The sequence below is a fragment of the Herpailurus yagouaroundi genome, unplaced genomic scaffold (genome assembly GCF_014898765.1).
Source record: "Herpailurus yagouaroundi ecotype Mexico unplaced genomic scaffold, PumYag 187, whole genome shotgun sequence".
Taxonomy (NCBI): domain Eukaryota; kingdom Metazoa; phylum Chordata; class Mammalia; order Carnivora; family Felidae; genus Herpailurus; species Herpailurus yagouaroundi.
In genome coordinates, this window is record NW_024412418.1 from 16009253 (window position 1) to 16021293 (window position 12041).

Sequence of the window (12041 nt, forward strand, 5' to 3'; positions counted from 1 at the left end):
GTGTGTGTGTGTGTGTGTGTGTGTGTGTGTGTTGTTGGAGCTGCGGGATCAGTAGATATAAGTATTCTTGAGCAATAATCTATCCATAACGAGATAAAGGCATAATTGTGCAGGCCTCTCCTGGGTGCCTGCTGCAAACACTTCTACCCTATTATACCACCTATTTATTATTCCATACTGACCACACACACACACACACACACACACACACACACCTCTAGCTGACGCGCTGCACCCCTTGTGTTCCAAATGGCTGCACACCAGATAGTCAGATACTTGTCATGGTTTCCTGTTTTGTGTTTTTATTGTGGTTACAGGCTTTGATCAGCAAGACTGATATCTACGGTCCCCATTTTCCTGTTTGGTGCCTGACACACAGTAGGCACTCTATGCATCTGTCGAGTTATAGTTCTGGTGGGGGAAATTCTACTCATTAAATGCTGTTAACAACAGGTGGTTGGCAGCAAAAGTACACCCTTTTGTCCTCCTTCCTGAGAACTAGGCTCTTAGGGAGATTGGCAATCCCACTCCCAGTGGGTGGACTTGTGTATTCAAATGACAGTGCACTTCTCTCCAGCAACCAGAGAGCATACCTGAGCCTCAGGTATGTATATGGCTAGTGAAGGACATACGTTTTTATAGTATTTAGAATGATGCCCTTAGAATCTTGGTAACAAATTAATCCATTTGAACGAACATTACACACATTTATAAATAATGCAGACCCACTTTAAGTTCTGGTCAAATCACCCGCTCTCCTGCAGAGGGAAGCGACTGTGGTTGCTTCTCCCACCCAAACAAAAATCACACAATAAGGGAATTAATCTCTTCCCTAAAATGGCAGGATATTTTTCTGTTCATATCGGAAGTTCATCCCGTTGCAGGTGGAAGGACCCAGGACCTGTAGTTGGCCTCCGCCACTCCACAGATGGGGAAATTGAGGCTCAGAGACAAGAAGAGACTTATCTGTCCAAGAACACACAGCTATCGAGTAACAGCTGTGGGACACACACCCACTTCTCCTAAAATTAGATAACGGACCATCCACACCAGGAGAATGTGGGCTTTCAGGACAAGGTGAGTCCAGATAATGGAAAATTTAAACCATGATTCATCAGGGGATCACTAACAAGTAAAACCCAAAACATCTCTTCCAAATTCAGCCGGACTTCAAACCCTCTGCTCTCTAACCCCGAGTGCTCTCCCTTCCCAGATGTTTATTCGCAACATCTTGCCTTCCTCTTCAACATCTTTATCTTCTTCCCCCCCACCAGCACCCTCTCCTTCTTTCCAATGTGTCTTCAATCACCTTGGGGAGAAGAAAAAAAAACAAGCCTTCACATGGTCGGCTGCTCCCTGTAGCTGTAATTCTAGTTCTTTCTCGCCTATTACTGCCAAACTCCCGGAAGTGATATATACATGGAGGCCTTCCTTCTCTCACCTCCCTTGACTCCGGTAAGCCCTGACAGTCTGGCTGCCATCCCAGTGCTTTGCAGAAACCACCCACTCAAGGGTCAATGATGTGCTTCTTTCTAAATCAAATGGCTTTCTCCTCGCCTTCAACAGCCATGCTTCCCTAAGAGTGATAGGTGTCATGATAATGTGGAAACTTTTATGCTTAAAAATAGGTCATGTTAAAAGGACATTTGTAAATCAGTTAGGTAAAAGCATGCGCTTTGGAGGCAGACTGCCTGATTGACCTCTTGCTTGCAAAATTGACTGGCTGGATCCCTTAAGCAAGTTGCGCCTCAGATTCCACATCTGTAACATGGGAACACAACAGTATCTCGCTCTTAGAGTTTGGGTGAACGTCCACGAAATATACTTAGAACACAGTCTGGGCGCATCATACATGCTCAACAAAGGTGAGTGGTTGATATAAAATTTATCAGTCTGAGGTGTCCAATAAGAGTTTACATTTGCAGTATCCACGTGCAAAGCCACCACGCTCCTTGCTGCTCTCATACATTCTTCTCCTTCGCAATTTGGAAATCTGTTTAGGCAAATGACCCTTCTGCCCCAGATGGTGTCCCTGAGTGTCTCAGAGACCTTATGGGATCCAGAGCCCGATCACCCAAGGAACACATTTAAATGAACCTTAAATCCATGGGACCTCCATGGTTTGCAACAAACATCGCCCAATGGCAATTTCCACTTCCCATAAGCTAAGCCCTTGTGTTCTCCAATCCCCAGCAGGGTCCTAAATTTGCATGAGGTCGCCAAGGCTGATGCTCAGCTGTGGCCACATCCTTGGGATTTTCTCCAATTTGCTTTTCAGTTGTCCTTGCCTCTGGCTGTAACTGCAGAGTGCATCAGCTCAAAATCTTCCATATACTATATGATTCCCTCCTTGTTCCGCATGATGATGATGATGATGATGATGGTGGTGGTGGTGGTAATGGAAGATACTTCTTGGGTGCTTACTATGTGCAAAGGTTGTTTCTAAGCACTTTATATGTATCGTCATCCCCACTCTCCAATGCTTTGCCTCAAAGGCACATGGAGAATTTTGCATTTTCTCACTTTCAACTTTAAAAAAATAATCTTTGCTCTCATTTCCATTATGAGCAGATACATCTCTTAAGTGGCACGTTCAACAATCTCACTGCTTTTGTGCATATAGGAAATGAAGGACTTAGTAATACTATTGGTAAGACACCTCAAAACCAAGCATACGTACAACGAAGAAGCCATAAATAAGAGTCCATCAGGTGGCTGAAGCTAAAATAACTGCCTCGATGACTTACTCCTCTCTTTGGGGATGACGGATGTGCTTTTCTGCCTAGAGCACAACGTTGTTCTTAAGTATAAACTAAGAGGGGTGCCCGGCTGGCTCAGTCGGTAGCATATGCGACTCCTGATCTCAAGGTCGTGAGTTCAAGCCCCACATTGGGTGTGGAGCCTCCTTAAGAAAATTCTGTAAAACGAAATAATCATAAAATAGCATAACCGAAATGATTAGTGAAACTTCTCTAGCATTGTTGAGTGCTTACCAGGTCCCGAGCTCTGTGCTGAGAGCTTTACACGCATTATCTCACTGAAATCTTCAAAACAACCATGAACCGAGTATTGTTATTATCTCCATTTGACAGATAAGGAAACTGAGGTTAAGAAAACAATTTGCCCAAGTCATACTAACCCGAGGTTCAGACACAGGTGCATCTGACTTCAAAGCCCAGGCTCTCCGGGGCTCAGTTTATAGGTTGATGTGTACAGCAAGATGCTACCCCATCTGACGGCCCATGTCTTGCCCGGCTTCTCCCCCTTCTCCCACTCCCTGTGGGACTCTTTCTGTCCTAGAGGTGAGCATTTATTTTCACATCACTGCTCTTGCCTGTCAACTCTTTAAAGCCATCGCATTTACCCCCATCTCTCCAAAGACTTCCATAGCTCCTGGCACACAGTATATACACAATCCCTGTTGTTGAATGAATGAACAAATCACCTTTCTAATGGTTATTTGGAAAATAGGAATCATTTCTTTCTCAATGAATGATCTAAGAGCTTCATCTTTTAAGATTTTAGGTTTTTTGGCCCATGCAATGTTGAAACTCACTGTAAGCACACTGATATAAGACCTTGGTTGTCACCCAGGAGCAATTTTGTACCCCCACCTCCACCTTGCCTGGGACATTCAACAACGTCTAGAAACATTTTTTTTTTAATTTTTTTTTCAACGTTTATTTATTTTTGGGACAGAGAGAGACAGGGCATGAACGGGGGAGGGGCAGAGAGAGAGGGAGACACAGAATCGGAAACAGGCTCCAGGCTCCGAGCCATCAGCCCAGAGCCTGACGCGGGGCTCGAACTCACGGACCGCGAGATCGTGACCTGGCTGAAGTCGGACGCTTAACCGACTGCGCCACCCAGGCGCCCCTAGAAACATTTTTTTAATGTTTATTTTTATTTCTTTTTTGAGAGAGAGAGAGAGAGAGAGAGCATGAGCAGGGGGGTGGGGAGTTGGTGTGCAGCAGAGAGAGAAGGAGACAGAAAATCCCAAGCAGGCTCTGTGCTGGCAGTGTAGAGTCTGAGGTGGGGCTTGAACCCACGAACCGTGAGATCTTGACCTGAGCCGAAATCAAGAGTGGGAAGTTTAACCAACTGAGCCACCAGGCACCCCTAGAAGCATTTTTAACTCTCACACCTGGGGGTGGGGAGAAAGGGTGAGGTTGCCAATGGCATCTAATGGCAAGGTCCTACAACCCACAATGAAGAACCATCTGGCCCACAATGTCAATAAATGCTGAGGCTGAGAAACCTGATGTAAGTGTTTGTCTTCCTAAAACTAGTGTCCTAGTGATTGAGATGGGCCAGCGAGGTACAAGCCCTAGTGATTATCTGAGTGCCATTTACTGAAGCCCAGGGTTGGCATTGGCCTCTTATTTGCATGGAAGGAACAGGAGAAATTGGGGATCCAGCTAGAGGATCCAGAGATCTAACTTCTGGCTCTGAGACCTAGAATTAACATGATTTACTGCTGCAGGCAAGTTGTTGGATCCAACTTTTCGTCTGTAAAATATGTGTGTGTGTGAGGGAGCCCTTCTAGCTCTAAAATACCTCCAGTTTTGACAAATTCCAAAAGTTAAACTTCTTTTTTGAATTTATCCCCCCGATTCACAACCAATCGCACGTCAAGATTTATAGGTTTATGTTCACTTTTAAGACCCTCTTGCAATCGCCTCTCCACAGACGCACACTTCCTCCACCCAGGCCCTCACTGTCTCCGCCTGGATTACAGGGCATCGCTCCTAATTGACCCCCTTTTCTCCAGGGTAAATTCTCAGGAGATTCGGCAGCTTGACCAGGATTCCCAGCAGCCCCTAATATGTGACCTAAGTCACGTTCTCTCTCATCTTCTTGCTCTCCACCCTCCCTGGAGGGCAGCGGATGCTTCAGAATCCTTCCTCATGGAAATTTCCGCAGAGTCAGCAGAAATGCCTCTTCTTCGTTCACACTCCAGTACCCCTCTCTGCCTAAAAGCAGGGCATAAATTTCCCCTGCGAAAGATGCCCTCCTGGTACCAGGAAGTAAGGAACATTCTCATTGCCTAAGATGGAGAGCTGACCTTGAGGTGAGCCTGCACAATAAACAGCCCTTATTTTGCCTCAGTTTCCCCCATTTATTTCCTAGTCATTGTCCAACAAGTTGCCACCCCCAGAGGTCCAAAACCCTTTCCTTCGTCTAACCCCTTTTTGGAGATTTATTGCCTTTAAATGTTAAAGTGGCAACTAAGCCCCCTAATCACACTGCTTCTTTGAGATTTTCATTTCTTTTCTATGAAGATCCCCATGCTACATAAAAATATTAACATTGAATAAAAGGTGTGTGCTTTTCTCCTGTTCTTCTGTTACTTGTCAGCTTAGTTCACAATCCTGAGTCTTGGAATCTGAGAGGGTGGAGGAAAAGTTTCCTTCCCCTACAAAGGCAAAAGTATTTTATTATTATTATTTTTATTATTATTATTACTTCAAATGTGTACTTATTTATTTTGGGGGGCACAGAGAGATAGAGGGAGAGAGAGAATTCCAAGCAGGTAGGGTGCGGGGAGGGAGGTCAGTGCTGGACCTGACACGGGGCTCGATCCCACAAACTGTGAGATCATGACCAGAGCTGAAATCAAGAGTCGCATGCTTAACTGAATGAGCCACCCAGGCGTCCCAAAGTATTATTAAACTACTGGCCACGGCTGTTTCTGCATTGTGTGCACATTTAGGGATATTCGCTATTGTCCCAGGGGTGAGAGAGGGGAGCAGTGGACTGATCTTTTGTTTAGAAAAATATGGAGATTGAACAATATAAAAGAGCTCAGACCACAATGAGGAAGCAGAAATAAAGGAAGCGGAAAGTGGTCTCCATAATTAAGTAACAAGAATTCTCTGTTTTCCCCTTGCAACTCGAGATGTACACATGTTGGACAGACCCTGGAATCCTGTAAGGGAAGAAAAAAAACCCAGTCGCTCCCCAGGGTCAGGGCAGGGCAGAGGCCCCAGCAACACGAAACTGACCCGGTCAAAGTCAGAGACATCCTAGACACTCTGACAATTATTTCATAGCTGATCATCTGGTGCTAACTATGCACCAGGCATGGTTCTGAGCCCCCTACAAGTACCGGGTCATTTAATCTCCACAATAATCCCATTGGTATTATTTATTATCTCCTTTTTACAAATGAGACACGGGGAACCACACAGCTGGTAGGAGGCACAACTGGGATACAAACCTGGGCAGTTTGACTTGAGGATTTGTGCTTGTAACGACTTTATTAATAATTCAGATGAGTGTGTTTGCTTTGTGATGTAAGTCTGTTAGCCCAGAAAAATACAGGAAGTAAAACTGAGGGAGAACTACATGAACCTTCCTTACCCTCGGGGCCAAGTGGTGCACAGAGCTGAAGGTGGCCCCCAGCATCAGTGAGGATGGGGCTAGAGGTGATGGGGAGGAGGCAGGCGGCAGGCGATCCAAGATGGTGCTGGTCTCTCTCCTTTGCTGAGTCCTCTGTGCGGATGGGCAGGTCTCAGAGTATTTTTTTTTCCGGTTATTGGAGGAAAGAATGAGCCCAGTTACATCTGGGCCACCCCAAGATGCCTTAGGTGCTGTAGGGTTCAGAAAATGAGTTGTTAAGAAAACGATAGGCTAAAGCTTCATGTCCTTGCCATCAAGGAAGAACTGAAGGAAGCTGCACCCCATCCCCACAGCCCCCTAAGTAGGGGAAGATGTGGAGAGCTCTGGGGCAGGGTGAGGGGGTGACTTCTTCTTGCTTGCTTAAGAGTGGGCATCATGGGATTCTGGAGAAAGAACAGGAGGCCCTAGCCTTCCTTCCCACGAACAATTGGCCAGAAGGAAGCAGGGACACTCAGCCCCTGGATTTCCCTGCAGGAAACCTGGGCCCTGCTGGGGCCTCCTGCTTCCCCTCCCTCACTGCCCCTGGCTCAGTTCCCGGTGAGCTCTCCGCCTGTTTGAGAAACAGATGCCAGAAAGGTTCAAGTGCACACTCTCATACAGTGTGTGTATGTGTGTGTGTGTGTGTGTGTGTGTGTGTGTGTGTGTATGTGTGTGTGTGTTCACTTTAACTCGAATGCTTTTAGAAGCAACAATTTTTAGTGGCCCCTGGGTGGCTTAGTCGGTTAAGCGTTTGACTCTTGGTTTCAGCCAAGCTCATGATCTCACAGTTTGTGCGTTTGAGCCCAGCATCGGGCTCCATGCTGATGGTGTGGAGCCTGCTTGGGATTCTCTCTATCCCTCTCTCTCTCTCTCTGCCCCTCGCTTGCTCACTGTCTGTCTCTCAAAATAAATAAATAAACTTGAACAATTAAAAAAAAGAAAGAACAATTTTTAAAATCTCCGATTCATTCAGAGAGGGGCACTGAAGGTACTTTCCTTCTTGTTCAGCCTGCATCTACTGCGTACTGATGCTCTGTGTAGCACTGAAAGAAAAAGAAAGAGTCTGCCTCTTAATGTGCTCGAACGGTACTTAATCACTGAAGCTGCTTAAGTACTTTCCTGAACCCTGTTTTTCATCAATGAAGCGGGAACATTGGTAGCTGCCTTGCAGGGTGCTGTGATATTATTAAATTTTAATTCGATGTGAAGGCATCTAGGCCCATATCTGACGCACAGCAATCTCCTTGAGTTCAGCATCTATTACTAGTTTTTAATACATCTCTTATTAATAGTTATCACTTGAGAATACATAGGACAGATCCCAGCTCTCCAAGCTCCTGCTTTCAGCTGTGGCTGTGACGCATACATGGGAAATGATGCTTTAATGACACCAGGAGTATGTCAGAACATTACCAGCCCAGATGGGCACCTGGACAGAAGTGCCCATATGTTCTGTAAAGGAAGAAACCTACGTGATCAGAAAAGCAGGAGCGTGGTGTGCAGAAAGGTGAGGTGCAGAGCTCCAGGCTTTGGGTGTTCTGCCACCTTCTCTGTGCTCTCTGGGTACATATCCCTGGCATCTTTCATGCATCACCTGCCTTACCGGAGAGGCACAACAGTACGATGAAATCTCTTTTCTAGATGAGAAAACTGAGACCCAGAGAAAGCCAAGCAGCCAAGCGCTAATCAGCTTGGTTTTGCCAAAGAAGACCATGGAGTGTGGGGTAAAAAGTTGTAAGCTTAAGGAGGCAGGCCTGTCAAACACAACTTCAGGAGGAAACTAAAAGTAATCTGGCAGTTGTCGTAGTAACAACCCGAGCAATAATAACCATGACAACAAACTATTAACAGTTAGTAAGCACTTATTTGTTGTGCCAGGCATCATGGGAAATGCTGTGTATTGACTCATTTGGTTCTCATGGTAACCCTATGAAATAGGTATTATTATTATTATTATTATTATTATTATTATCATTATCATTATCATTATTAACTCTTTCTCCTTTACAGAAGAAAATCAGAGGCTTAGAGAGGTTCAGAAACTTTCCACAAGGTGGCTGGGCCCTCCAGAGGCAAGGCCAACTGCAAACCCAGGTCTTTCTACCCCAGAGCTCAAGTGCTGAACCACCATAGCGGCTGACCCCAGTGCTGCAGAGACCAGCATGTTCCGAAGTACGTCAGGAAGGGCCACGTAAGAAACATCTAGCCTGCTCTCACTCAGTACCCCTGGTGGCTGGACCCTCCTCTGCTTGACAGGAGATGATGGGTCACAGTGGTTCAGGTACAGATGCTGGAGCTTGGGTGAGCGGGTCCTTTCCACTCTCCACTAGGTGAAGGTTATCGCCTCCCCCACGCCCATGCACTCTTCTCCAGGCTAACCGTGCTCCTCTTCGCAGAACTTCCACACCCTTCACTTTTCCCGGCTCTGTCTCCAAGCAATAATCTAGATTGTCCATACCTGCCTTAAAACCCAGCATCCCAAACTCAAAAGATAGCCCTGCATTGTGACTTGCCTGGTACAAAGAACATTGAGACCGTCTCCTTTATTTATCATAAAATCACATTTTCATTATCCCTTTTCAAACTGCACTAGGTTTAAGAAATTGCAAGTTTGTCTGGAGCTTGCGGTCAACTAAAACCTCTTTGAATCAAATCAAAACTATTCCAAGATGATACGGCCAGAGGCACTCCCGTACAGTTGAAAAATCCAAATGCTTTGTTATGTCATTTTAGGAATCTCAAAAAGAAATTCCAAAAGCAATACATGTGTTCCATTTCAAGTCAAACAAAAGAGAACCGAATAAAGAAAAAATGAATAATTTTCCTGCTCCCCATTTCACCACTTTTCTCTTCAAGGTGACCAGTATTAACAGTTCGGAGCCTATCTTTACAAAACATGTACAGAACATACAAGGGTTCTTTTCAAAAAACCCTTTTCAAAGACCCTGTGTCAAGTGTCAGCAAATCATGGTGAACCGTGACTGCTCTGACTCACTGCCTGCTTTTATAAATAAAGTTTTATTGAAACACAGACAAGCCTATTTGGTTACATATTGTCTACAGCTGCTTTTGCACTGCAATGGCAGAGCCTGAAATATTTGCTATTTGGCCCTTTACAGAAAATGTTTGGCCTTCTCTGCCTTATATACTACACTCCAACCTTTCACTTAAGAAAATGTCATGAACACTTATTTCATAGGTCACAGCATATAGATCTTACATTTTTTTAAAAAGCTATCTAATATTTCATAATACAGATAAACTTGTTCTATAACTTCATTATTTTGTGCTCTTGTGATATAATAAGAAATATATATTTTGTCTTCCTCCCTGGTTCCTGGCACAGAGCTTCTAAAACCCTTGGGGAGGGCCTGGGTGGCTCAGTCGGTTAAGTGTCCAACTTCGTCTCAGATCACGATCTCAAGGTTCATGAGTTGGAGCCCCACATCAGGCTCTGTGCTGACAGCTCAGAGCCTGGAGCCTGCTTTGGCTTCTGTGTCTCCCACTCTTTCAGCCCCTCCCTGGCTGGAGCACGCTCTCTCGCTCTCTCTCTCTCCCCCTTTCTCTCAAAAATGAATAAACATTAAAACATTCTTTTAAATAAATAAATAAATAAATAAAACTCTTGGAATTTCCTGAGTAATGGGCTGAGAGGAGCATTTTTATTATTCATTACAAAGTCTTTTTATTTTTCTTTTATTTCAGAAAGAGAGAGTGCGCACAAGCTGAGGGAGGGGTTAGAGGGAGAGAGAGAGAGAGAGAGAGAGAGAGAATCTTAAGCAGGCTCACGCTCAGTGAGGAGACCAACGTGGGGCTAAATTCCACAACCCTGGGATCATGACTGGAGCCGAAATCAAGAGTCAGATGCTCAACTGACTCAGCCACAGAGGCACCCTCGCATTACCTTAGTTTATGCTGATGAGGTGACCCTTAGTGGGCCCCTAGATAATTTCAGGAAGAGGGGGCTGGTTGCCAGAGGAACCAACCATGTTATTTGAAGCTTGAAACTTTCAACCCTGTTCCCACCCCCAACCCCACCTCCACGGAGGGGAGGGAAACTGGGGACTGAATTAATCACTGGCAAATGATTCTATCAATTGTGCCTATGTCTAGGAACCTCCATAAAAACCCCATATTAAGGAGCTTGGAGACTATTTGGGCTGGTAAGCACATCCATGCACCCCAAACTCCCAGGAGAGCGATGTACCCCAAACTCCACGGGAACAGAGACTCCTGTGTTCAGGATCCCTCCAGACCTGGCCATAGGCACTTCATCTGGCTGTTCATTTGTAGCCTTTATAATATTGTTTATAATAAACTGGTAGCTGCAATTAACATGTTTTCCTGGATTCTGTGAGTCCTTATAGCAAATTATCAAACCTGAAGAGTGTGTCCCAGGAACCCCCAATCTGTAGCCAGGTCAGACAGAAGTGTGGGCAAAGTGGTAGGTCAACCATTACTTGTGATTGGCATCTGAAGTGAGGGGGGCAGTCTTTTGGGACCGGGCCCTTCCCCTGTGTGATCCGGACTAACTCTGGGTAATTAGTGTCAGGCTTCAATTGCCGTGTAGGGCACCTCGTTGGTGTCCACAGAGCTAGAGAATTGCTTGGTGTGGAAAATCTGCACCTTGGCCAGAAGTAAAATGTGGGTGAAAAGCAGATCACAGCAGTAGTACCATTGGTGAACCCTCAGATTGTGCTCAGATTTCTGCCACTTTGGACAATGCCATAACAAGCACCTATTTTTTTAATCCTTCAGAAGAATCTGGATATGACAAAGAGATCACGGGGCTCCGGCATGAAACTCCTAGTGAGCCAATAAGGCTCTTCCAGCAACAGTTGTAAACAGCCCTGGGGACTGCCAGGCTCCGGGGGGAGGAATTGAACTTTTAGAAGAGAGAGAATGTCTCTAAACAGAAATAATGCCCTGATAGATTCACCTGGACGCTCCCTGCTTTCTGCTGTGCCATAGAGCTTCTCCCTGAGCATTAGTCTCTGTCCCCTGATGCAGACACCCTCCTGCTAAGCCTCCATCACAACCCACGTGTTAGCCCGGGGGACTCTACCGCTCCATCCAGGCAGGCTATTCTGCCACTTGCAGGGTGAGATGTCCCTTTGGAACAGGGCAGAAGAAGTTTGGCTCTGGGGAGAGAGTCGCCTTTGATCCTAGAAATGGAGGGAATACACACAGATCACTTGTTCCCAATTTTGGGGGGAGGTTGTAGACTCCCTCAAGCTAGAGATTCATCCCCTCCCCACCCCTGGAAAAACCTGTGTGTCTTTCTGTATAAATTCGGCAAAAATTCAGAGTATGCACAGAATTCCTGAAGATGCTGTCCATGGCACAAAATGCCTAGGTTAACAACCCCGGCCCCAGGTACATTGCACTCCATTTCTTACTGACGCTTACCCACCCCTTGTCATCAGTTTGACACAGCAAATTTCTCTGTGATTCATTAACTCTTCCTTCCTTGCATCACTGACCTTGTGCCTGCTGTTCCAAAGGCTGGCGGTCACGTGCCTCCTTCTTCCTCTGGCTATCCTGTTGGGCAAGATAAACTCACTTCCCAGCCTGCAGGCACCTCTTGCCTGGCGTGAAATGCCCACTGACCAGCTCCACTGACAAGAACCATTCTTCATGCTGCTGCTCCCACCCTGACC

At 45.8% G+C, this 12041-nt stretch overlaps 1 long non-coding RNA gene across 4 annotated transcripts in view; it reads right to left on the bottom strand.

Moving 5' to 3' along the window:
- LOC121043537 (uncharacterized) overlaps window positions 1-12041 on the bottom strand; it is a 59972-nt gene that overhangs the window by 610 nt on the left and 47321 nt on the right. For 2 of the 4 annotated variants that reach the window (XR_005796887.1, XR_005796885.1), the window contains 2 exons: window positions 6364-6593; window positions 283-2917 (listed from right to left, as the gene is read on the bottom strand). This is a non-coding gene — a long non-coding RNA (uncharacterized LOC121043537). Of the gene's footprint in view, window positions 1-282; window positions 2918-6363; window positions 6594-12041 lie in introns of those variants that run through there. The other 2 variants (XR_005796888.1, XR_005796886.1) reach the window with 2 other exon arrangements.